Here is a 26,089-nt window from a genome sequence, read left to right on the forward strand (position 1 = left end):
ATGGCCACGAGGCCATGGTTGCCAAGCTTCAACAAGCTTCAGGCAAATGTCGTGTGTCTGCTGGCATCGAGGCCAATCACCTTGGGGCTGCTGAGCTCCGCCGGCTGTGGCTACTACGAAGGGGGTGGGGAGCAGGACGACGAGACAGAGAAACCCATGATGAAACTGGTAGTTACTTGGGTTGGGAGAGCCTTGCTTTGACATCTCGGCACAACATTCCCTGTATGAGGTCAATGGCACCAGGAGAGACGTTTCTCCAAGCTTTTTGCATGAAATATACCCTGCATGGTCTCGTCCTAGGTTTCATAGTTGTCTTGTAGAACAGCTTGTCCAATGCACCGAACATCACGTTCTTCATCTCTTCTCGAGTTCCATCCAAACAATGTTTGCCATTTGCCTTTATTGAACCTTGTAAGGGATACCCACATGTCCACATCATTCCTCTGCTCTAATCTACGGGGAAATTTACTCGTGCTTGTTTTTGAACATGTCTATGAAGTATCTAGCTTTGTTTCTAGGTTGCCATTCCCTAGTAGTGATTTCTTAGCTTGAAATAGAACACCCAGCATCCAAGTATGTTTATATAACACTCTGAAAATCATTTTTTTGGGATAAAAGTTAAAATCAATGGAGACAGTTTTTACGCTTCTTCAAGGTTGAGATTAATTCAAATCAATCTGGATCAAGGGCTAATCGCTGGGAGAACACCAAAACATGGCTTTAGGCTCTCGGCCCAACCATTTTCCTCCATAACAAGCCTTGCCAAACATACAACACAACCGCCATGTGACAGGACGACCACAGAGGATACACAAGAGACACGTCATCTCTGCACTCTCTTTCCTCATATTCTGTCGCGACCCCAACCAGTGACTCTCTTCTTGTGCCAGCTTTGTCGACTTCCGGACTCTCTTCTTGTGCCAAATTTGCCAACTTCTGGACCACAACCAGTGACTCTCTTCTTGTGCCGCGACACCAGTTGCCTCTCCTTTCCAGCTCTTTCAGCTTCTCAAGGTATTCTTGCCCCACAACGTCTTAATATTGCAATCGTCCTCAAACGGCCTATCCTTTACATACTGTCAGATGTATTTTACTTTCATATTTAGAGTTATGAGCGGATCATTTCGGCACGAGAGTGCATGATACTTAGATCAGTCGCTTGTTTGGAATAGTTTGTGTGCTAGGACACCTCAACTACTGTAACGGTTGAAAATCGCCATTAGAACCCGAGAGATCGACCAGAAACAAACAAGGCGAAGAGGTTGCTTTTCTTGGGGGAGGGGGGTTTCGGATGCGACGAGCAGGCATGCATGGACGGTTTCGAAAGTAGCCTGAGACACTCTGGCAAGAGCATGTGGCGACGCTGGCTATAGGAAAGGGAGACCCTGCAGAGCTCTTCCAGAGATTTTGACTCCGGAAGTTAAAAAAAGAACGAGGAGGACGGGAAAGGAAACTATGAACGTTTGACCTCAGTATAAGGAGGACTTTTTTCCTTCCAACAGGTTCTTCACATATGCTAAATTCACCATTGGCATCTATCTTTCGCCAAGGTAGTTCACTCAAGGAATTTATGTGTGTAGGAAGGAGGAAGTAATGATAGGGGAAGAGAGCGAGGGATGAATGGCCCAAAATGGAGAAGCTAGGAGGGAGAACTAGCTGGCTATGCAAAACAGCCAGCCCAGGCTTCCCAAAACCCCAAAACCCCAATCTACCACAGAGGGAGAACTAGTTCTGATAGACTTTTGGTAGACTACAAAAGAAGAATAAGCATAGTGTTTGCTGACTGAATTCAAGAAACTTAGAAGTAATTTTCCAAAACTCCTTGATAAACGTATTTAGAGGCTTGCCACCCTTGTTCAGGGGTTGGAGCTTTTGAAAGTTATCAAACTCATTAGGCTCCCATAAAAATTATGCCGTGAAGGCTTGACAGAATGCTGTCCAAGTTGTGGGCACAAAGGGCTTCGCCTTCAAATCTTGTCACCACAAGAAGGCCTTCTCTCAGAGATACATCTCCATAAGGGTAGCATGAATACGATTCGGGGCCCAAAGAACCTTAGAATTTGAAGTTTGTCATTGGTTTGGTCCCACTAGAGGGGGCAAGGGGCAAATGAGCTTTAAGCTGGTCATTGGTGTTGACCAACTATGGCTTAGGGGCAAATTAAAGCACCTAAAACGTGGTTTGCCAAGTGGCAAGCCCATGCAAGGGAATTTGGAAAGGAAGGCCTTAGAAGGCCAGCGCAATAGGATCACGTACGGGACGATGGGATATCTAGGGCTCTTTTGCGCGGACAAATGGAGTAGCTTTTGTCGTTCGACCCCATAGAAGGGGGATAAGAGGAGCTAGAGCGCTCCTGCTCAAGTACAAAGACACAAAGTGGCCCCAATCATTCGACCCCATAGAAGGGGGATAAGAGGAGGTAGAGCGCTTCTGCTCAAGTACAAAGACACAAAGTGGCCCCAAAGCCTTGGCGCCCCTTTCGGTATTTCTTTATTAATTGAAGATTCCCACAAGTAGATTACACAATGAGTACCAACTCACTCGCATTCAGTGTTCATCCCTCTCTCACTAGGCATCAGTATCACAAGCACTAGCCTTGCGGGGCATTGGTCTCACACCCATGTGACCATAGGCATCCATACTCAGTGCAAACACCTGCATTTGAACTGGGAGCTATTACTTGCAACCCAAACAAGGCAACCCGCTCCCCAAACAATCACAAGTGCCCACTGACTCACTAGAGTACCCAAACAATGGGTGAACGCATAATTGAAATGCCCTTGGTGCTCAGAAGCACGAACAACCACTGCAAGAATTCATTGTGATCATTGTGCCAAGCCTCTCTCTTAAAAAACCAACCCAGTGCTCATGAACAAACACAAGAGAGCATGTGTGAACCCTTTACCAGCTTGGAGTTGGTTTTTGGTGCTTTCCAGGCTGCAGGAAACAAGACGATTTGATTTTGGGCTGATTTCTGTCAGTTGCTGCCGATTTTGGGCCATTTCCAGGTGGGGCGACCTGTTATGTGTTGCTTTCAGGCTGTTCCAGGATTGAATCATCAGCTCTTTGCTGGATTTAGGGTTTTCCAATTCAAACAACGTGATTTTTGTGGATTCTGGGTAGATGAAGGCTAGTTTTTGCCGGCTTTTGCCGTTTTCGGACTGGTTGTTGGCTGGTTATTGTCTTTGGTATTGGTTCTAGGCAAAAGAAGGCTGATTTATGCTGTTGGTCGTGGCTAGGGTGACTACAGATAGGGGTGACCTGTTTTGGAAGGGTTTTCCTGGTTGGATGTGCCAGAGTTTTGGCTGTCTTTGGCTTTTCTGCAACTGTTTAGCAGTGCTTGGCTGGTTGGGCACTTGGCTATGCAGGTGCAGAGGACATAGAGATAGTTTATGGCTTTGGAATCTGTTGCACACTTGGTCGGAAGGAAGGATGCGTGATTGCCTAGTGATTGGATGCATATTCGCCATATAAAGTTGAGCAGGCATTGTAGGGTGTGCAGGATATTGGAAGTCTGTGGGCAGTGGTTTACCCGTGGTGCAGCTTTCAGGAGACCTTGTAATCAGCCTCTTGGCATTATATGAATATTAAAGAAATACCGCAAGGGGCGCCAATGTTTGGGCCCAATCGGTGTCTTTGTTTTTGAGTAGGAGCGCTCTAGCTCCCTGTATCCGTGGTGATTAATAATTTAATTATTTACTGTGCATGCTGTGGTTAAAGTGGATTCTACCACCCTTTGATTAGTGAAGGCTGGTTTCAAGCAGCCTCTTCCTGTTAGAAATGACCCAATAGAGGGTAAGCATAGCAGAAGACTGATAGAATAGCCCTGGAGCTCACACAGTGTGTGTGTGGGGTGTGGAATCTCAAACCTCTTAAACTTATGTGCATAGGATAGCTCATCAATAGACAATGAACCAGCCAGATATAGAAGACACCAAAATAATATATTTCTGTCCAAAGCTATGGACACAATACAAAAGAGAGAGATCCAGAGTCCCACCAATGGTGTGGTCCTCTGATCTTACCAGAAGGTACTTCTACTATCTCGCGGATATCTCTAGACTTGTGCCCGTGTGCTCCACCTCGAGCGTCTGTAGACTTTCTGTCCTGAGTGGTTCTCTCTACCTTACTGCCTGTAGATCAGCCTAGGTAGGCAGCACCTTGAGCTAGGTCTGCAGCTTCCTCAGCCTTCTTGGTCCTCCAGGATAGGCTCCAATTGCTGGTCTTTTACTGCTCCTGTTGCTCCTGCTTGCTGCTCCAGAGAATGAGGAATGAGGGCCTGGAGGCCCTCCTTTTATAGCCGCCAAGGGCTGCTGACAAAAGACCGACGAGCATGCACATCCTGGCCAACCAGTCTGTTGCTGGTCCAGCCCTTTAAGGGCTCCAAAACCGGGGTTGACTGCCCCATTTCTTCATGCAGGTTCCAGCCTTGGTTTGGCCCTTCAACCAGGCCTGGTTGGCTGGCTGTATCCAGCCCAACCAGCCTGTCTAGTCAGGCCTTCTCCTCTGCTGTCCAGCTGTCATCTTTGCTGCGCCTTGCAAGCTGTGTTGCAGGTCATATACCTGCCCACAAGCAATGCCACGTGGCTTGCCTTTCAGTCGCCTTTCTCTTGGGTATTCTCCGCCATTTGGTGCTGCTCCAAACAAGCCTTTGACAGGCCATATCCAAGGTAGACCTCCATAGCCAACTTTCCGTCCATTTGTTGCAGCCACCATGGCTCCTCCAGGTTCTTCTGATCTCTGCCCCCATGGCAGCCATCTTGCTGCCCATGTGGCCATCCCTTAGGACCCAGGTTCATCCCCCCCATGCTCTCCTCATATGGGGGCTTACATATGGGGTCCACCCCCCCTCTCACCGACACATCTCGACCCAATGCCAACACGTCGATGACGATGCTCCAATGACTCCAGTCGTAGTCCTCTGGAACACTTTGATGAAATCTTTTCTTGGCTTTTCATCCAGTGGCTCTTGCTCCACCAGGTCTGGTTCCGCTTGCGCACACCATCTTGGTACACAGATCCATCTCTGGTAGCACCTCCTGGCATGACCACCTTTAGTCACGTTCTTGCCTTCGAACTTGAGCAATCCAGCTGCCACGATCTTCCAATTGTCCCCCTCATAATGAGTGAACAACTTGGCGTCTTTCAGGCACCATGCTCTGAGGGTCTGTTTCAATGTGTCCTTCCTTTGGCAAGGTCCGCAACAAATGAATATCTGCAGATAACCTAGACCATGACCTCTCACTGAGGTCTCAAGCAGGTACTCTTCTGGCTTCAGTACACCTTGTCCATCACCTTCCAGCAATCTGTGTCTGAGATTTGAAGAAGCACCCGCACTTTTCCCCTTCTCCCTTTGAAGAAGGACAATTCCTTCCAATCTCGCATTACCTGAGACAAATGAAGAGCAGATTCTCTCCACAGCATGCTATAAAGGCTCAAATGAAGAACATCAGGTACATACCGTATTGTCGCACTGCGTGTGTGCTTGCTCTGAAAGCAAACTATGCACCTCATCGAGGCACATACCAATAGCCTGTGTAATCCTGTAGTGTCCCCTTCTGAAAAATAGCCTCCATCTAAACATGAAACGCCATGGCACTCCATGGAACCCACCCTCGTGTCAGTATCAATAGCCACACACCTGGAAGATACCAAGCACTCCATGCTGTCATTCACCTTCACAAAGGCGTTTGACTCCTCGTCGACTGACATCGCAATGTCAGACATCATCACTGTGATTTCTAGGTCAGCATATGTGACCTCAGTAACACACGGAGATGTCACCAAGAACAACTCTTCGATTACCACATTTGCTTTAGCTTTTGTATCACCCTCTGAATCTGAGTCGGACTCCTTATTTTTCTGATTTGCCTTCTTCTTTCTGCAGTCCTTCGCAAAATCACCTGACGTGTCACAATAGAAGAAATTCTTCTTTTGATTCCTCTTGGAAGTGTCCTCGTCATCAGAGTCATCCTTCTTGGACTTGCCCTTTCTTTGCCAGCTTTATCCTTTTCCAGCTACGCCTTGTCATCTTTGTCGTTGTTGTAGAGCTTCTCAATTCCTCAAAAGTCAGAGGCTTGGTCCTCTATCTTGCTATCACAGTCGTAACAAAGCTTTTGAGGCTCCGAGGTAGGCTCCTCAGTACCATCAAGACCAAATGGCACGAGTCCACCTTCTGACCAACTGATTCCTTACCACCTTGACCTTCATCAAGTGGTCATGTACTGAATCTCCCTCATCCATATCAAGGTTGTAGAGCTGATGCTGAAGAAGTAAGATCCGGGATGTGTTGTCTGTCTCGTACAGATCCTTTAGTATGACCCACGCCTCTATTGACGTCTCGACCATCTGGATGTGAGGAAGCACGGAGTCCATCGTAGTCCCTATGATCAATACTAGGGCATGGGCATCTCTGTCTTCCCAAGATTTATAGGCATGAGTATCTTCCCCTCCTTGTTCACCATATCCTCCCGCTTCACCTCCACTCCCATAGTGGCGTGTATCGTTTTGGTGAGTACAAAGTATAGTTGTATTGTTGTCAATGAATTGGGCTGCTTCAGTTTCATCAATGATCATGTCACCTAAGTAGTTGTGAATCTCTTCTATGCTTGGCTTTTGCATTCTAATAATGTTGAGGAATTGGACATATACAGGATCTTTGCTCAAGGCTTCATAAGATGGTGGTGTGTAAGAGGGGCCAAAAGTTGTAGTAGCCCTCACCATATCCATAAAATAAGGATTATGGGCTTGATTCAAGGCAATGTCACCACCATAAAGAAAACTTCCCACTGCATCGTCTACCTCTGCTTTCCTACCAGGGTGCCATGTGGGAGCTAAGGAAGCTTGTCTCTTGCCATTTCCAAGACTAGCAGATATAGAAGGCATAGCAGAAACTAGAATACTAGTAGGCATTGCATTTCCAACTGCATGTGGTGCAAAGACATGACCCATTGCTCAAGCACCATGCTTGCTACATGATGAAGGTACATTTTGTTGGAAAGGTCACCTCCCCATCTGTAAGCCCCCAAATGAGGAGAGCGTGGGGGAGGGAGACCTAGGGCAGGATGTGCCCAAAGAGAGATTACCTGGATGTGTGGATCTGGGACAGATCTAGAGCATTCATGGTTGGTGGGGTATCCCAAGGATGAAAGGCTGCATCAGGAGCAGCTCATGTGCAAGAAGATGGTGGGGACACAGTGTCTTGGATCAGGCCTGGCATGAGGCACTCAGTGGACTGCAGCAGGACCCTATGAAAGGCGTGCTGACATCAGCATGTGTACGGAGAAGGGTGCAAAGCTGTACGGATCTGTACAGGCTGCTGCAGGGCAGTGTACGGAAGAGGTACGGCCAGGACAAGGCGCCGGCAAAGGGCTGCAGCAAGGCGCAGTATAGTGGGGGTCTATGAGCAGGTCTATGGCTTGCAAGCAGGGCTGGCAGGTGGCAGGACAGCAGCAAAGGAGCTGGACCCTGCATGGAACAAAGGGCCAGCAAAGGGCCCTTATATAGGGCTGGTTGGGCTGAGCCAACCAGGTCGGTTGGGCCAGCCAACCTAGTCTGTCCAGTCGGCCCAGTCAGGGCAGACTGGTCGGTATTTTTGCCAGGCCTCAGGGCCTATAAAGGTAGAGGCTTCAGGCCTCATTTCTCATCCAGCAGAGCAGCTTTGGAGGAGCAGACAGGAGCAGCAGATAGGGCTTCCTTGGGCCTTTTCCTAGGAGGTGAAGGAGACCTAAAGAGTGCTGCAGACTTAGCTCCAGGGAGAGGCTGAACCTAGACTGTCTTCTAGGGCAGAAGGTTGCTGAGATCATCATCTTCTGGAGCAGCCATTTACAAGCAGGTTGGAGCAGTGGAACAGGGATCTGTGTGCTGCAGACAAAGCTTGGCAGGGGCTGCCCACCTAGGCTGATTCACAGGCAGTAAGGTGGAGAAGAACACACTAGACGGAAAGTCTACAGACGCTTGAGGTGGAGCACGTGGGCTCGAGTCTAGAGATAGCCAGCTGATAGGAGAAGGACCTTGTGGTAAGATGAGAGGACCACATCATTGGTGGGACTCTGGATCTGTCTCTTTTGTATTGTGTCCATAGTTGTGGACGGAAATATATTATTTTGGTGGTTTCTCTATCTGGCTGGTTCATTGTCTATTGATGAGTCTGCACATCTATTGAATGCACATAAGTAAAGAAGTTTGTGATTCCACACTGTCACGATCTGTGACGTATTCCTTTCTCTAGTTCTAGACTTATGGATGGTTTGATGAATGGACACTTGTGGAAGGGTATGCCCTTTCGACGGGACACTTCCTATGAGGCACAACCCTTCACAAGAGACACTCTATTGAAGAGACATTCCTATTGTAATGTATCCTCTCATCAAGGGTCACACCCTTCACAAGGGGTACACACCTCTTCATGCACATACCCTTTGGAGAGTACACACCTTTTCATGTGTGACTTTCACTCTCTATATAAGAGAGGCCCAATTGTATGGATGACACAACAGATACACTATAGACATTCAAGCAATACAATTATTCCTTGTTCTCTGCTATTTCAGTCTCCTTTCTGTTCCTTAGCACATTTCTAAATATAGTAAATCTAGGATTTCTTACAGTGGTATCAGAGCAAATCTTGCTCCTGCCTGTAGGAAATGCCCCCCACCTTCTAGCGCCGATCTGATACATCTTTTCCGCTAGAAGGATATCCGTGCACATTGTGCATGGAAGAGATGGAGAGGATGAGCGTAAAAATTTTTCGCGCCAACCTTGCCTAAAGTCATCTATGGCCTCTCCATCTCCCACACATCACGAGTTGATGTGAATGGACACGACAAAAATCGTGTCTTTTCAGGTGCTTGGGCTGTCCCAAAACCAAGGGACGCACCTTTTCCACCATCGGACACACCTTTTGATGAAGAGTCTCGACTCCTCACCCAAGGGACACACCCCATCGAGACTCCTCACCCAAGGGACACACCCCATCGTGGACAAAAGGACACATCTATTCATGTAGGGACACTACTTTTAAAAACAGGGACACACCCCTTCATGAAAAGGTGCACCTATTCCAAGGGTCATACCCCTTCGAATAGGCACACCTTTTAGGCACCAAGCACTTATAAAAAGGGTACCTAGAGGGGTTAAAATGGGAAACCCAGCCCCCAACCTTAGGGTTACCCTAGCTACCCTAGGGTTAAATAAACCCACCCTTTAATTTTTGGGCAACCACCACATGTAGGCAGCCCAAACAAAAAAAAAGGGACGTACCTTTTCAACGCCTACAGGTTTTTCGTCAAATCAGGTTAGTTTCGCAGCCAGCCCCTGCTTGCGCCATCTCGCTGCCAGCCCCTGCTCGCTGCCAGCCCTGCTTGCGCCATTTCGCTGCCAGCCCTGCTTGCGCCATCTCGCTGCCAGCCCCTGCTCGCTGCCAGCCCTGCTTGCGCCATCTCGCTGCCAGCCCCTGTTTGCGCCATTTTGCTGCCAGCCCTGCCTCGCCATTTCGCTGCCAGCCCCTCGCCATTTCGCTGCCAGCCCCTCGCTATTTCGCTGCCAGCCACCTTGCCATTTGCAGCCCCGCTGGTTTTTTCGGCCCTGTTCCTTGCCAGCCTGTAGCGTGAGCACAGCGCCAGCCAGCCATTTTGTCGCAAATCAGCCAGCAACCAGTTTGCGCCATTGATAGCCTGCTCTCCTTGGTTCGCTACCTTTTCCTGCCAGATCAGCAGCAGTTTCAGCCTCCTATCGCGATAAAGACAGCCTATTAAATGCCAGGCCCAGATCTGCTCCTCGCCACCCATTGCAACATGGACCTCCGGACAGAAATCTGCAGGCCTCTTCTACGCAACAATTTGGCAGATTAAATCATTGCTAGGTGGAGTCTTTCCATTCTACTTCTAAGGATTCTCTTGTCATTATCAAATTACAGCAAATGAAATGAAAGACGTTTCCTTCAAGCATGGAAACCCCTGGTAATTCACCCGGCCTTTCAAGGACACCTTAGGCATCATCTACCACACAATATCGTGTTCAGATTGCACAACCAGCCCATTTCGGAGCTATTGCATCGTGGGTCTTCTGTGTCACGTGCCCTCCTAGTGATTTGGACCACATCCTATATCTTCTGCGTGAGGCACCTCAGTTACATTACTTCCTCAGCACAGTCTAGGTTGTGTTCCACGAGACATGAAGATACCCAGAACCCGATATTCCTCGAGAGTTTGCTGTCCATCTTTGGAGAGAATTTTACCCCTCACCTTCGGCATCTCCAGGGTACTCTCCACCTCCTTCAGCTCCCAAATATCCTCCTATACAGGTTGTACCTTCCCCAAGACAGTATTTACACTCTGAAGGCACTCCTTCTCCTGGATATCCTCCATTTCCGACAGCAGCTCCTTATCCCTTCTCAGATCCGTGGACTCTGCAACCTACTCCTGTCCTCTCACGAGCAATAACACCACTTTCGGCATCACCAGTGTTACCTCAGACAGGACCTTCTTTACTAGACTTCCACGGGTGGTTCCATCCTGCCTCGCCTGCCCCCTCCAACATGAGCAACCTTGGGGAGCAGCTCGAATCTTCTTCCAGGAATGGTATAAACTAGAGCGCAAGTTCACGCTTTTCTCATAGGGATCTCCGATATGTCGCAACGCTCGCGTGAAGCCTCTCCAGAGATCAAAGACTCAAGTCCAAAAAAGACCCCTGAAGTCAACGTACAAGGCGAAACACTACTGCAACTTCAAATTTTTCAGCTTCAGGACAGCATCTCCGACTTGGTCCAAAAAGTTCAACAACTTCAAGATTCTCGCAGTACCACACATACAGAGGATGACGTGATGCAACCAGACGACTATGCGGATTCATTCCCACCAGAGGTAGAAAACACTGAACTACGTGCCCTCTACCGTTTACTTCAAGCTTCCAAAACTAAAAGACTTGACATCAAACTTCCGGAAGCCTACACTGGTCAACGCAATCGCCGAACAGTTGACCAATGGCTCGCAAAAATGCGCATGTATTTTGATACTGTTGACCTCACTGAAGGCAAAAAGATCGCCTTGGCTGCCTCCCTCCTCAAGGATACGGCTTTTCTATGGTGACAAAGACGCTTAAAGGACGGCAAAAGTGTGTTAACATGGGAACGTTTTGAACACGTGCTCCGTAAGCAGTTCATACCTGCCAATGTGGACTTCCAAGCACGTTCAAAACTCCGACAGTTGGAGCAAATGGGCTCTGTGTCTTCCTATATCTCTCAGTTCACCACATTGGTGCTGGAGATTGATGGTTTAACTAAGGATGATTGCCTTCATGCTTTCATCTCAGGCCTAAATCCCTCGTTACGCATTGATGTCCTTAAAGCAAACATCACCACCACAGCTGGCGCTATTGCTTATGCAGAGCGCATTACAGATTTCCAACACACAGGGAAGCAGAGTGCTAATCGCACACAGAACTCTACTATGGCCAAAGGTGCTCGCCCTCAAGATAATACCAGGTTTCGCAAAAACTCCGGTAATCAAGGTTAGCGATAGTCTCAAGATCCCTAGAAGTCTCAGAAATCATATGCTGGATTCCAACAGAAGCACTCCTCCAAGGATCGCGCCTCTTCTTCTTCACAAAGTCATTACCGACATCCCCAACATAAAGGTGCGGCCACTGACAAGAAGAACAACTCCAGCACAAAAGGACTTTGTACCATCTGTACAGGCGACCATAGATGGTTCGATTGTTCCAAGCGACCAAAGCAAAATTCCATTATGGAACCTCGCACTTTCCAAACAGAAGATGCTACCTCAGCACAAGACAAGAAAGGCAAAGCTGTTCGAACGGCAAATACCATCCACCTGAGCCTTGCCAGCAACCCCGAACCTTCCCTGGCCACTCAAGTACTTTGTGTTTAAGGATCGATTCGTGGAACAACGGTCACTATCCTCGACAGTGGCTGCTCTCATAACTTCCTAGCTAGTTCTATGGTCGACAAACTTAAGTTGACCACCAGTCCTAGTCTCATGGACTATCAGATTGAACTCGCAAATGGAACTACCTTCTTGTGCAACACCAGAATAAAAAACTTGTCTTTTCGCATCCAACATTATACGGACAAGTTGAACTTCGACATCATGCCTCTTTCTCGGTACGATGTCATACTTGGACAACAGTGGCTCTACGACTATGATCCATCAATCAATTTTCGCAGCCATACTATCCAGTTTGTCCACCAGGGAAAACTTATTGAGCTAACTGGTTCTAGGGACTCTCCTTCAACCCCAGTTGCCTCTGCCTTACAAGTAAAGAAGTGGGTTCGTAAACGTCAAGTAAAGACTAGTCAATGCGCCTCTGCATCGACTACCGAGCCCTCAAGAAGCTCACTATAAAAAACAAGTATCCATTGCCTCGCATCGATGACCTCTTCGATCAACTTCTACATGCAACACAATTCTCAAAGATTGATCTTCGTTCAGGTTATCATCAAATTCGCATACGAGAAGGCGATGAGTACAAGATAGCTTTTCGAACAAAGTATGGACACTATGAATGTTTGGTCATGCCCTTTGGGTTAAACAATGCCCCGGCCACATTCATAACACTAATGAACGACATCTTCAGGCCTTTCCTCGATAAGTTCGTCATCGTTTACCTCGATGACATCCTCGTTTTCAGGAGATCCCTACATGAGCACAAACAACATCTTCACCAAGTTTTTGAAGTTCTCCGCGCAAATTCTCTCTACATCAACATTGAGAAGAGTGAGTTCTTCAAAACCCAACTCGAATATTTGGGACATGTTATTTCAGCTCAAGGCATCTGTGTGGATCCCAAGAAGGTCGAGGTAATCCGAAACTGGCCTACTCCTAAGAACGTTCATGATGTACTTTGATATTGTTGGCCTCACTGAAGGAAAAAAGATTGCCTTGGCAGCCTCCCTCCTTAAGGATACAGCTTTTCTATGGTGGCAACGACGCTTAAAGGACGACAAAAGTGTGTTAACTTGGGAACGTTTTGAACACGTGCTCTGTAAGCAGTTCATACTCGCCAATGCAGACTTCCAAGCACGTTCAAAACTTCGACAGTTGGAGCAAAGAGGCTCCCTATCTTCCTATATCTCTCAGTTCACCACATTGGCGCTGGAGATTGATGGTTTAACTGAGGATGATCGCCTTCATGCTTTCATCTCAGGCCTAAATCCCTCGTTACGCATTGATGTTCTTAAAGCAAACATCACCACCACAGCTGGCGCTATTGCTTACGCAGAGCGCATTACAAATTTCCAAAACACAGGGAAGCAGAGTGCTAATCGAACACAGAACTCTACTATGGCCAAAGGTGCTCGCCCTCAAGATAACCCCAGGTTTAGAAAAAACTCGGGTAATCAAGGTCAGCGACAGTCTCAAGATCCCCACAAGTCTCAGAAATCGTATGTTGGATTCCAACAGAAGCACTCCTCCAAGGATCGCGCCTCTTCTTCTTCACAAAGTCATTACCGTCATCCCCAACATAAAGGTGCGGCCACTGACAAGAAGAACAACTCCAGCACAAAAGGACTTTGTACCATCTGTATAGGTGACCATAGATGGTTCGATTGTCCCAAGCGACCAAAGCGAAATTCCAATATGAAACCTAGCACTTCCCAAACAGAAGATGCTACCCCAGCACAAGACAAGAAAGGCAAAGCTGTTCGAATGGCAAATACCATCCACCTGAGCCTTGCCAGCAACCCCGAACCTTCCCTGGCCACTCAAGTACTTTGTGGTCAAGGATCGATTCGTGGAACAACGGTCACTATCCTCATCGACAGTGGCTGCTCTCATAACTTCCTAGCTAGTTCTATGGTCGACAAACTTCGGTTGACCACCAGTCCTAGTCTCATGGACTATCAGATTGAACTCGCAAATGGAACTACCTTCTTGTGCAACACCAGAATCAAAAACTTGTCTTTTCGCATCCAACATTATACAGACAAGTTGAACTTCGACATCATGCCTCTTTCTCGGTACGATGTCATACTTGGACAACAGTGGCTCTACGACTATGATCCATCAATCAGTTTTCGCAGCCATACTATCCAGTTTGTCCACCAGGGAAAACTTATTGAGCTAACTGGTTCTAGGGACTCTCCTTCAACCCCAGTTGCCTCTGCCTTACAAGTAAAGAAGTGGGTTCGTAAACGTCAAGTAAAGACTAGTCAATGCGCCTCTGCATCGACTACCGAGCCCTCAAGAAGCTCACTATAAAAAACAAGTATCCATTGCCTCGCATCGATGACCTCTTCGATCAACTTCTACATGCAACATGGGATTTTGCTGAGGAGTGTAAGGCACAGTGCATTGACGATGTATGCCGCGTGAGGCCAAAAAATCAGCAAATTCTTTGACATACATTCACCCCCCCTGTTTGTATTGATGTGGGCAATTTTCAGCCCGCTTTCATTCTCAACCAAGGCAATAAAATGCCTGAAGCATGCAAAAACTTTAGATTTGGTTTAAAGAAAAAATCCAAGTATACCTGGTGAAGTCATCAATGAATGTGACAAAGTAATAAAATCCCCAAGAGCTGCAACCGGCATGGGTCCATAAACATCACTATGAACCAAGTACAGCTTGCATGAGGCACCAACTCGCCCATCCTTGGGAAATGCAGAACGGTGCATCTTACCAAGCAAACAAGGTTCACAAACATGCTTTGAAGGCATATGCATTTTTGGAAGATCAATAACCATACCATTCTTATGTAACTTCACCAAAGCCCCAAAGTTGAGGTGTTCAAACCTCCCATGCCACAAATGGGGATCTGCCATGGTAGAACAATCAAGAGCATAGGCATCTACATCTGTAAGTCCAGCATCATCAAAGCATCCATTATAGGCATCAAGTCTATATAGCTCTTTAGTCAAGGCCCCAGTCAACATCATGGTAAAGGCATGTGTAGCATCATAAACGGCACACTGAACACCATCAAAGAGAACCTGATAGCCACAAGTAGCTATGGTTGAAATAGAGATGAGGTTCTTGCAAATGCCTGGAACATAAAGCACATTGTTTAGAGTAACTAGACTACTAGAAACAGAATTAATGGCAACTGGCCCAATGCCTTTCACTGTATATGATGCATTATTGGCACATGTAACTGCCCCCCCCCTTAGATGCTTGCTCAAGTGAGCTGAATAATTTCCTGCAGGAAGTAATGTGCTTGCTAGCACCACTATCAAAGAACCAGGCATCAGATATATAAGAAACTATCATGTAGGCATCATGAACATCATGAACATAAGGATTATACTGACATGTAACAAGAAAAGCCTTGTGTAAAATTAGCTGACTCATGTCGTTTATCTGGACTAGGAGAACCAGATCCTTTCTTCTTCTTCTCAGATATGCAATTCTCTTCCTGCACTCAGAAATGTCATGCCTTGGTTTCCTGCAATAGTTGCATCTCTTCTTCTTCTTCTTCTTCTTCTTCTTCTTCTTCTTCTTCTTATCCCTCGAAGAAGAAGCATCATGGGAGTGACCAGCATGTGAAGAGGGGGTTTACCAACTGAAACCTTGCCTTTGCCTTTGTTTTTATGCTGGGCAGCAAAGGCTTGATCACTAGCCATAGAAGCATTGTGGTTTGCACGGCTTTGTTCTTCTTGAAGTAAGAGGGCAACCAGCTGGTCAAAGGAATAATGGTTGGCATTGCCACTTGCAACCAACCTCAATGTAGTAGCAAAGCCTTGATAAGAGTTAGGCAACCCATCAAGGGTATTAGAAACAAGCTGAGAATCAGGCACGACCTCACCAATGTTAGCCAACTGCTCTTTCAAATCCTTCACACTGATAAGATAGGCATCCATATTACCACCCTCTTCAAGCTTCAAGTCCTTCAACTGCTTGCAACCCTCGTCTCATTCCGCACCTTATATAAGGATGCAAGGTGATCCCATGCTTGCTTTGCTATCTTGCAAGACCGGATATGAGGGATAATGACGCTTTTAACTGAAAAAGCAATCAAAGCATGTGCTTTGGCATCACCACCATCCCACTGAATCTGCTCGTCCTAAGTAGGAGACAAAGTACCTGTAGTAGAAGATGCAGGTGCTCCAAAAGTAGCATTAGACCCATCATCACCAAATGAGCCTGAGGCAGTACCTGTAGTACCAAAGGCAGTAGTTGTAGCACCAGAAGCAGCATTATGTGTAGGTCTAACCTCAGCACCTGAAACAATATTCCACAAGTTCTTGGCAATCAAAACATGCCCTATCATGTATGCTCACATGGGGTAATTTGTGCCATCAAGCTTGTCCTCAGCCCCAAGCATCCCAAACAAATCATCTTTGCTGCTAGTCATGGTGCTGAAATTCAAGGCAAATGAGAGAGGGCAACCTCTCAAAATTAAAAGGTAAAACTCTACTCAAGCTTCAAAGCTTTTCACTGCAAAAGACTCTGCTGTCTCAAGGTGTACCTGCTACGAAAAATTCCCCCAAAGGTAACACGAGGCCTTTCCAATGCAAATGAAAGCAAAGAAAGGACTGTTTTGTAGAAATTGGAAAGAACCAATGCAAATGAGGCTTACCCAATGATGTAGCCAAAAAATACAGCAAGGAAAAGGCTCCAAATGTGAGCAAAGGGATTCACCCTTGAAAGAGAGGTGAAAAGAACGAATGATAGTGAGAAATGCCAAGAGATGGCGGAAATGAGAGTTACAGCAAGAGAAAGTTCTCCCACGAGGAGGAGAGCACTTGGAAATGAGAGGAGAGTGATCCAATGGAGGGGAACTCGTAGCTCAAGGAAACAGGATGCCAAGTGAAAAGGAAAGGGCTCAAGGAGAGGCCTCCGGATCGCAACAACAAGCCCCAAAAGTCTTCAACCACCGGCACGCAAGCACGAGACAACACCAAAGAGCTTTGAAATGCTTAAACGAGCCTTGAACGAAGTGAAAAGAGCGTCAAACAGGTCCGTAGAGCAGTGAAAGTGGCCGTACAGCAGTCTGTACTGTTTGTGATGGACCACATGTGTGAATCTAAAGCGCTGAAAACAGCCTGTACAAATCCCATACAAGCATTAAATGCTGTACAGCAGGTCCGTACAGCCTTCGAAATGCATTAAACGGTGGCACAATCTTTCGTACAGCATTAAATGCTGTTTTGACAAGTCCGTATAGTTCGTACGGCTGTACGGATTCACATGTGTGAGGCGGCTGTAGCAGAAAATGCTTCGAAATAGGTATTCCTTAGCGGCAAATGTTCCAAAATGCAATCTTCACACGCCAAATGCGGAGTTCTCATGATGGAAGAGCTTGGAGAGGCCACAGATGCTCACGGGTGTATAGAAAACCAGCAGACCAGCAAGAATGAGGGCTCAAGAGGTAGCCAAACAGTTTGGAAAAGCAGTCAATGGCTGAGGGGAGGGATCCCTAACCTGCTCTAACACCACTGTAGGCTAGGGCAAGCAATGGAAGCTCAAGAAATGAGGGAGAGAAGACAAAAACGAGCTGCTGTAATGAATTGCTGCAAAACTGAGAGAACAGCCACATGTAATGATTAAGCATTCTTGCCGAAAAGCCTCAAACTTAGGTCGAGGTAGAGCCTTCGTAAAAAGATTTGCCAAGTTGTCTTCAGTGGGAACATAAGACAACTCAATATCACCTATTGATAATCGCTCTCTGACATAGTGATAGTGAACCTCAATGTGCTTTGTGCGAGCATGGAAAACTGGATTCCGTGTAACAGCCAAAGCACTCTGACTATCAGTGAAGATGACGGTAGGAACAGTCTGACATGCACAAAGATCTGCAAGTAGCTTCTGAAGCCAAACACACTCCACTGTAGCTGTAAAAGCCGCTCTGTACTCAGCTTCACAGCTAGAAGTAGCAACTGTACTCTGCTTCTTGCTGAACCAAGAAACACATGAAGTACCAAGCATAAAACAGTTGCCACTATGTGACACACGAGTGTCAGAACAACCAGCCCAATTACTATCAGTGAACCCATGCATGACAAGTGAAGTATCAGCCCCATAAAGAAGGCCTAAATGCTGAGTGCCTTTAGGATATCTGAAAACACCTTCACGGCATGCCAATGGTGCATAGATGGGCTGCATAGATGGGCTGTGCATATATCTACTCAACTGTGAGACAACATACTGTAGATCAGGTCTCGTATGGCATAGGTAAATCAAACAACCAACTGCCTGCTGATAAAGAGTGACATCACATGTACCGCTACCATCCTCAAAAGAGAAGTGAAAACCAGTTTCTAATGGTGTGGATACTGGCTTGCAAAGTAATAGATTGCTGCAAAACTGAAGTGTGGAGGCTCAAGGGAGAGCCAACATAACAAAACCCTAGGGCTAACTGCCCTAATTGGACTAAGTGTCCTAACTGACCTAGATGGTACATAAACTAATTGTACCAATAGTCCTAACTGACTATAACTAGGCCTACAAGGCTCATACCAAGGTATAAGTGGCATCTATGGATAGCCCATGAGATAGCCTACATGTGAATAGTAAGCCAAAGAAAGTGTGAGACTTTATTTGCCTTAAAGATCCCCTAAAAATGAGACCAAAACCTCGACAGATGATGCACTGAAATCCACACAGATGATGCCAAACAAACTTGCAGGCTGTCATACAAGTGGCTCTTTATTTTGCCTCCTTGGAAGAGATTGCAACTGTCGGTTGCTTCTTGCTAAGCCATGACATGACACTTGAAGTAAGCATGAAGCAATAGCCTGATGTCGAGCACCGTGTGTCCCAATTTGAATCACAGACGTGTCCGAGCTCGCTCCCGATGCAATACTTGATTCCATAACTGAATGTACCTTTTAGGAACCTCAAAGCCCTAAATACAGCCTTCATGTAATTCCATTTGCTTTGATGAGAACTAACAGAGCAACCCCACTGCAAAAGATATATTTGGTTGAGTATTAGTCAGATGCAACATGTCGTATGCTGCACCCCTGCACTAGGCTGCATTGCGACACACAAACCTCATCATCAAGTACAGCATTAGTTCCTAAATCAGGATATTTTTTCGTATGCCATTGCTCCATTGTGAGCTCTAGTCCAAGGATGAGTTAGACATGAGCTACATAGGTCCATTCCCAGCCCTTAGATCCAGAGTGTAGGTTAGTAGGTAGGCCAAATGGCCAGCCTAGGCTGACCAAACTAGGTTGGACAAGGTTGGACCAGGTCGGCTGGCCAACCAAGTCGATCGGTCAATTGGATGACCAATTGGCTGGTTCTAGGCCTATAAAAGGGGCCTCAGCCCCCTCATTTTGGGCATTCAATCATCAATTTTAGCTCACGTATTAAGCCGTCAGCGTCGGCCTCCATCGCCTACCATTCGCGGCTCCATTCAGCCAGCATATCGCTGCAGTAGCATGGATATTAGGGCATCTCCTCCTCAGCAGTCATTCCAAATCCGCAGTAACCCATATGGTACATATTTGTATCCGTTTTGCAGTCATGTACACCAGTCATTTAGGGCATTTTCGTCATCCATTTATACATCATAGATAAAATGTGTACAATAGTTAGGAAGATATCCGGTGTCCTTCATGCTTGAGTTCGCTGGCACATCTTCATGTACACACATTCAGTTCGCTTCTGTACAGGACAGTCATTAGTCTTGCTTACTTCATTGGACTTCCGAACATGTCATGGCAGTAAGTCCTACATGTTACATTGGTATCATAGCATTGTGATTCCTTTGGATTTGAGGAAGGTTCGGGGGAGTCCTGGTAGGTCCAATGAGACTTGAGTGTTCTTGATGGATCTCGAACTATGGAGCAATCACACGAATTGGTGTGCAGTCAGCAAAAGGAGGAAGCATGTTCGGGACATTTCTCAAATTTGTATTTTATAAGGGGGAATTTTTTCTCTCTACTAGTCAATGTCGTAACAATTGATGGGTCTAGCCATCTTCCATCATGGACCCATCTAGCAGTGTAGCTCTCATGCGAGTGTCCTCCATAGTTCCCCTTAGTTCTTTAGGGAGGCAACAGTTGCCAATATCATTCAGTAGAGAGGTTAACAACACCTCACCTTTATCGTGTACTTCGCTCCATGAGGTTAGTCATGCAGGTTCCTCTTCATCAAATGATTCAAGTCCCGAGCCAGCTACAGTAGTAGTGACCAATGTCCACACCGACAATTCCCTTGGCATTGGCAGGAGTTCAGTCGATTCATTGGAGGTGTGCCATTAGTTTTATCCCTCTCTCCATTCCTCCGAGAGGCATCCTCAGTTCTAGTTAGTTCTTCATTCTTCCGAGGAGCATCTAGTCCATCCATCTCTTAGGTCTTTCAAGATGCATCTAGCTCAATTACTTCATTCGAGGTGTTTTCAGCAGTTCTAGACATCTCGTAGTCTCTTTAGGCAACATCCCATTTAGTAGATTCATTAGAGGGTTACCCATCAGCTCCTCCATTCCTTTGAGCAGCATCCAATACAATCTACTCTAAGAGCAGCATCCAATACAATCTACCCCTTAGAGTTATGCTCCGCAGTGCTAGTCATCACCTCTCAGCTCGTTTGGGATGCATCAACAGTTCTAGCTCTCCCTCAATATCTCAGGGAGACATCCACAGTTCCAAATTCCAGGAGAGTGGCAGGTGTATTCCAGCTTTCTCTCACAGCAGTTATGCGGATAGTAGTACGTCAGTTTCCCAAAGTGCATTTGAGTATTCTAGAGTTTTCGGGCATTCAATTTTGGTTACCTTGTCTCAGCAGCTTCGTCACCCCAGCCTTTTTTTAATTATCACCATCAGTTCTATGTGGGTTGTGGTTCCTCCCCTATGGGGAAGATGCATACCAGCATTTGGTAGCCAAATTTATGCCTTAGTTTTCCAAAGCTCAGCGTCTAAGCATCCAGCATTCAGTCAGGCCTCAGTAGTATCAGAGGACATCATGGAGTCTATATTTTATGAAACCTATCAGAGTGCCATACCACCCGCAGGAGCATTCATTTATTGACAGTTTGCGTTAGTAGCATGGTGGGATGATTGGTCACTGCAGCTTGGCTTCCAGTCTTCACGGCAGTATCAGTTCTCACGAGTTCTCATCGAGCCATAGTTTTACTGCAGAGCAGGCAGGCGTGTCTAAAGCAATACAGCCACATCTCCAGTGCCAGACTATTATTCCCCATTTCTTTGGGAGGACAGTTAAGTTTCTCACAGCAGTTAGTGGTCATCGTGATCACATTGGGTTGGCAAACATGTTCAGTTTGTCAGCTTCTACTGCCATCCAAAATTTAAACAAAAGGGAATGTCACATGCAGCCCCTGCACTAGGGTGCATTGTGATATGCGAAACTCATCATCAAGTACAGCATTAGTTTTGTTGTATGTTGTTGCCCCATTGTGAGCTCTAGGCCAGGGGTAAATCGGGCATGAGCTATGTAGGTCCATTCCCAGCTCTCAGATTCAGTCCAAGTTAGGTCTAAAGCGTACGTTAGTAGGCAAGCCAAATGGCCAGCTTGGGCTGTCCAAACCAGGCCGGACCAGGTCGGCCTAGTAGGTCGGCTGGTCGGATGGCCAACCATGTTGCGGCTGACTAGGTCGGTCAATTGGCTCACCCAGTCGGCTGGTTCTAGGTTTATAAAAGGGGCCTCAGCCCATTTTGGGCATTCAGTCATGAGTTCCAGCTCGTGTATTCAGCCGTCAGCATCAGCCCCCATTGCCTACAGTTCGTGGCTTCATTCAGCCAGCATATCGCCACATCAGCATAGACATCAGGGGATCTCCTCCTCAGTAGTCATCCTGCATCAGCAGTAGCCCACATGATACATATTCATGTCCATTTTATAGTCATGTAGAGTCAGTCATTTAGGGCATTTTTGCCAGCATTTATACATCATAAATAAAGCATATGTATAGTAGTTAGGAAGATGTTTGGTGTCCTTCATGATTGAGTTCTCTGGCAGACCTTCATGTAGACACTTTCAGTTCGCTTCAGCACAGCTCAGTAGTTAGTCTCGCATGCTTCATTGGACTTCCGAACATTGCATGGCAGTAAGTCACAGCATTTTATACAACAAGCTACCGACCATCCTTCGATGCTGCTGCATTAACTGACTAAGACGTCCTCGTTTCTCATCTTACTCTTCTCCTAATTGAATCATGGCATGAGTGTAACGACATGATTAACAATAATTCAAGGTCAGCAGTACAGATGATGTAGCACTGCTATATAGTTCATGTAGCATCCCTGCACAGTCAGTTTGACATGGACTGGTGGGCAGTCCACATGGCAGTCTGTCCATGTGGCAATCAGGCTGATGTGGCAGGTCATCCAAGCAACATGGCAAGTTGGACTTACTTCAGACTAGGTTGACCTATTTCTGGCCCTATCTCACCTCACTTCTAATCACTTGAGGAGCTGAGAGGTCAAGGACAGTAGTAGGAGAGTTGCTACTTGTTGTATTGGTGGAGCTTCTACTTCAGCCTGCTTGTGCAGCACCTATTCAGATCTACATGTTCATCTTCATGCTCTTCATGTGTGCAAAATACTCTTTAGTTTAAATTGCTTCCGTTGTCTTTTAATGGTGCATGGTGATTTCTCTCATAGGAACATATCCACATAATCACATCCTGTATCATCGTGCACATCTCATGGTGTGTTCCTCCATGGGCAACACTAGGTTGGATGATCTGTAATGATCACTATCCATACAACCACATCCGTCATGACACATCTCAATGTGTCCCCCTTGTTGTCTTCCTCCATGGGCAACACTATGTTCAATGATCTGTAATGATTGCCTTGAATTACGTTTACCATGAAAGTAGGCCTTAAATCATCCAAGTCTTACCTCTTTTTTGTTTTCATTTAGCTTTTGGAATTAAGCAAAAACCACCTTACGAATCTCTTAACGCATTCTAGAATGGATGAAGGGTTTCCAAAAATAGTAGCTTCCCAGTTAAACACTAAAATTTTGGAGATTCTTTTATCCCAGATTAAGCACCTACATCCTTTTTTAGAGCTTTGGTAACAATTCCCCATCTAATATCTAGTTTGATTGGCAAATGTCCCTAAGACTTACGGGATATTACAAAGGTCCGCCAATTTTGGTGTATCTATCGGCTTGAAGAAGCCCAAGGAATGGAGGAATTAAAATGCAATAACACACACTGTAGGGATACAATTATGTGTACCATCGAGCTGAAGCATACATTGTAGCTTCATACTAGGCTGATTTCCATTGATTTGGAATAGGTGGCACTGCAATTTAATGATTTTACTTAGGAAATCGTGTCTCCATTCCTTCAATACCACAATTGCTTTATCTCACCAAGCAAGTGTGCCATAGGTTTGGGTTGGCTCCACTGCATTTACAAATCTTAATTTAGTCAAAAGTAAGGTGATTACCTTTATCTGTTTGGCAATTGTTGATACCCTCCACTAGTCACATCTTAACTAGATAATCATATAGTGACTACTTGTGAGATAAATGAAATTCATGATAACGTCCATTATATCCTTTGAATCTGTTTGAAATCTCTTCAGACTTACATTTTACTCTTCTGAAAATGGAACTGTCCCCATACCAATCTGTAGGGCTGGGTCTGTAGCCCAATTGCTTCCAGGTTTTATCCTGATGTTACACATCAAGGCAGTTTACCAAGACTGTGATGCATCCCTTGATAGAATGTGTGGCATTCCCATATCCCTCTTTGGTGCCTCATGTGGTGCGGTAGTTGACACGTTACAAAGTCAGAATACGAACGACTAATATGAATTTTATGGATTCTGGGAAGTTTTTGCTCTCAGATGGGGGAAGACAGTGCTCTTACGTGCAAGAAAGTTTAAATAGTGGGACCTGATTAATTGCACAATGAAAGTGTGGCCTCAGAGCCTTATGGGGGAATCAGTGAGTTATCTTGATGCAGCCAAATGTGTTATATTCATGCTCTACATTGATAAATATTGATGCTTGTTTCTCTCAATGATTTTATGCAAGGAACTTTTAGGTGACCATGTGTTTAACTCACTCGCCCTCCCGTTGTCTATAAATAGTTTGTATGCATTCCAAGAGTCAGAAAGTTCATGCTGATGACAGCTGAGATTCAAATGCATCTTTCTTTGTGCAAGCAGCTTGGGCAGTGCTTCAGCATTTTATCACTTCAAGGACAGTAGGCACAAATATTAAGCCTAATATGTTCGTTCTGTGGGGTATGGTGCCCAGTAGGAGACCTCTGAGAGAAGCTACCAAAGCTTATCAATTGTCTGAAGGGCTTTTAGACCACTTTTAACACATCAAAGGATTTGAAAATGCGTCAAATCTTCATAAAATTGATTTTGATTTTGAATATCTAAGCTTTTTTTTGTGATTGATTAATCTTAACCAGCTTGGACCAGAAGAAGCGAGAAGACTGGATTTCTGTTGATACTGATAATGATAGTCAGGTCCTCAATTCACCATATGAGGGTCACTTGAAAGATACACCTGTTGCATTGTACGACGATAGCAGAGGTGTCGCATTTTCTTCTGCACATCATTACCATGGAGGTCAGTACAGATTCCTGTTTTCTCCTGGTTTTTAGAAGAGATGTTGGTTGGTTTTTTTTAATCAACATTTAGGACGTAGAACTTTAGGCTCGATGGAGCGAGCTTGCGTACTGACCTGACATGAAAGTTGCAGAGAGTTCGGAGACTAGAGAAATGCCAATGCATGATGATCTGGCTCATTTTATTGGTCGTGGTTGCCCCCAGAGTTCTGAAGAACAAGAAAAATATACATGGACTTGCACAAAGCTACTCTGGAAGAAGCAGTTTTATGATGTTGTGACTGTAAGGAAAATTTTGAGGAACTTCTGCTCTACATAGCCTCACTCCAGGGTCATAATAGTATTCCATAATGCTTGTGTTATCATATATAGTGAACAACATATGTAAAGGCTCAAGATCCAGAAGCGTTTCTTTTAGGGCTAAGTATTGCTAAGGAAGTCAATAAACATCTGGTGAATGATGGTTGCAGCTTGATGGATGCCATGATTCAAGTGGGAAATGGTTGGCTCCCTTGTGGTTGCACGTCTGCCATGAGTTGTTGGTCTTTCCCTGGAAATTTTCTTTTGCATTTGTACCACCCCACTCTTGGCCATGGCTGGGCCACCTTCTGCAGCTCCTTGGTTTTCATTACAGGCATAAGCTACATTATCACACAACTCACTGATATTATAGGTTGTGTAACTGGTAATTTTATGACCATAGCTGTTTGCATACAACAGATTTCTGGGATTACGTACATGTTCTCTCTAATTTGCATCCCCCCCCCCCCCCCCCCAGCGTACTTTCTAAGGACTGATTAAAATTAGTGGTATCATGGCAGGCATCGACTCATACGTGATAGCACTAACAGTTTTAGCAACTGGAAGCTCCTGGCCTGATCTTGCAGCTAGCATGATAGCAGCTCATCGCCAAGCTACTGCTGATTCTGCAATTGCAAACATCACCTGCAGGTGTGCCCCATCCTGGAATGTCAAAAGTTGGACACATTGAAAGGCATCTCTTAACACATTTTTCATTCATTTTTATTGATAAGAATGCACCTATATTCTGTTCTAATCGGTTTGGACGTAAATGCTGCAGCAACTCTGTCAATATTTTTATTGGCATTGGAGTACCATGGGTTATTGGTTCCACCTACAACAACTTTTTCCGTAAAGAGCAACTGAGGGTTCCGTCTCTTGAGTTAGGTTTCATTCTCATTGTTTACTTCATTACTTTTGTTGCATGCATCTTGGTGTTAATCGCAAGGCGATATTTTTTAGGTGGGGAACTTGGTGGGCCTCGTAATTGGGCTTGGGCAACTAGTGGGTTCATTCTATTTTTATGGGTTATATTCCTTGTATTGTCTTGTCTCCGAGTGTACAATGTCATATAGAGGCCTCTAAGCTGAAATTTCTAGGCCCACAATTTATTGCCATCCCACATCTTCCCTAGCCATAATCTATCATGCAGCTTGAATAAGCACAATTGCAAGTACATGATATACTATTGTCTTAAAGGTTCCTATTTTATAAATCAATTTTTGATAATATAGTTCATATCAACTCAAAGAGAAATAATTTGCAAGCCAATTGTTAAAAAGCTAAAGGTGGACCTCTTGTGGACAAGAAAAAGGACTCA

General features: G+C 45.7%; 1 pseudogene across 1 annotated transcript; it reads left to right on the top strand.

Moving 5' to 3' along the window:
* LOC147898913 (magnesium/proton exchanger-like) lies at positions 1 to 26,089 on the top strand (annotated as a pseudogene). The gene is made up of 7 exons (XR_015541533.1): positions 1 to 168; positions 794 to 1,014; positions 24,309 to 24,469; positions 24,603 to 24,751; positions 24,939 to 25,153; positions 25,290 to 25,419; positions 25,550 to 26,089. The product of XR_015541533.1 is annotated as a magnesium/proton exchanger-like (transcript).

The sequence above is a fragment of the Dipteris shenzhenensis genome, chromosome 9 (genome assembly GCF_047967505.1).
Source record: "Dipteris shenzhenensis isolate YYH24624 ecotype China chromosome 9, Dip_SZ_1.0, whole genome shotgun sequence".
NCBI classification, from domain to species: Eukaryota; Viridiplantae; Streptophyta; class Polypodiopsida; order Gleicheniales; family Dipteridaceae; genus Dipteris; species Dipteris shenzhenensis.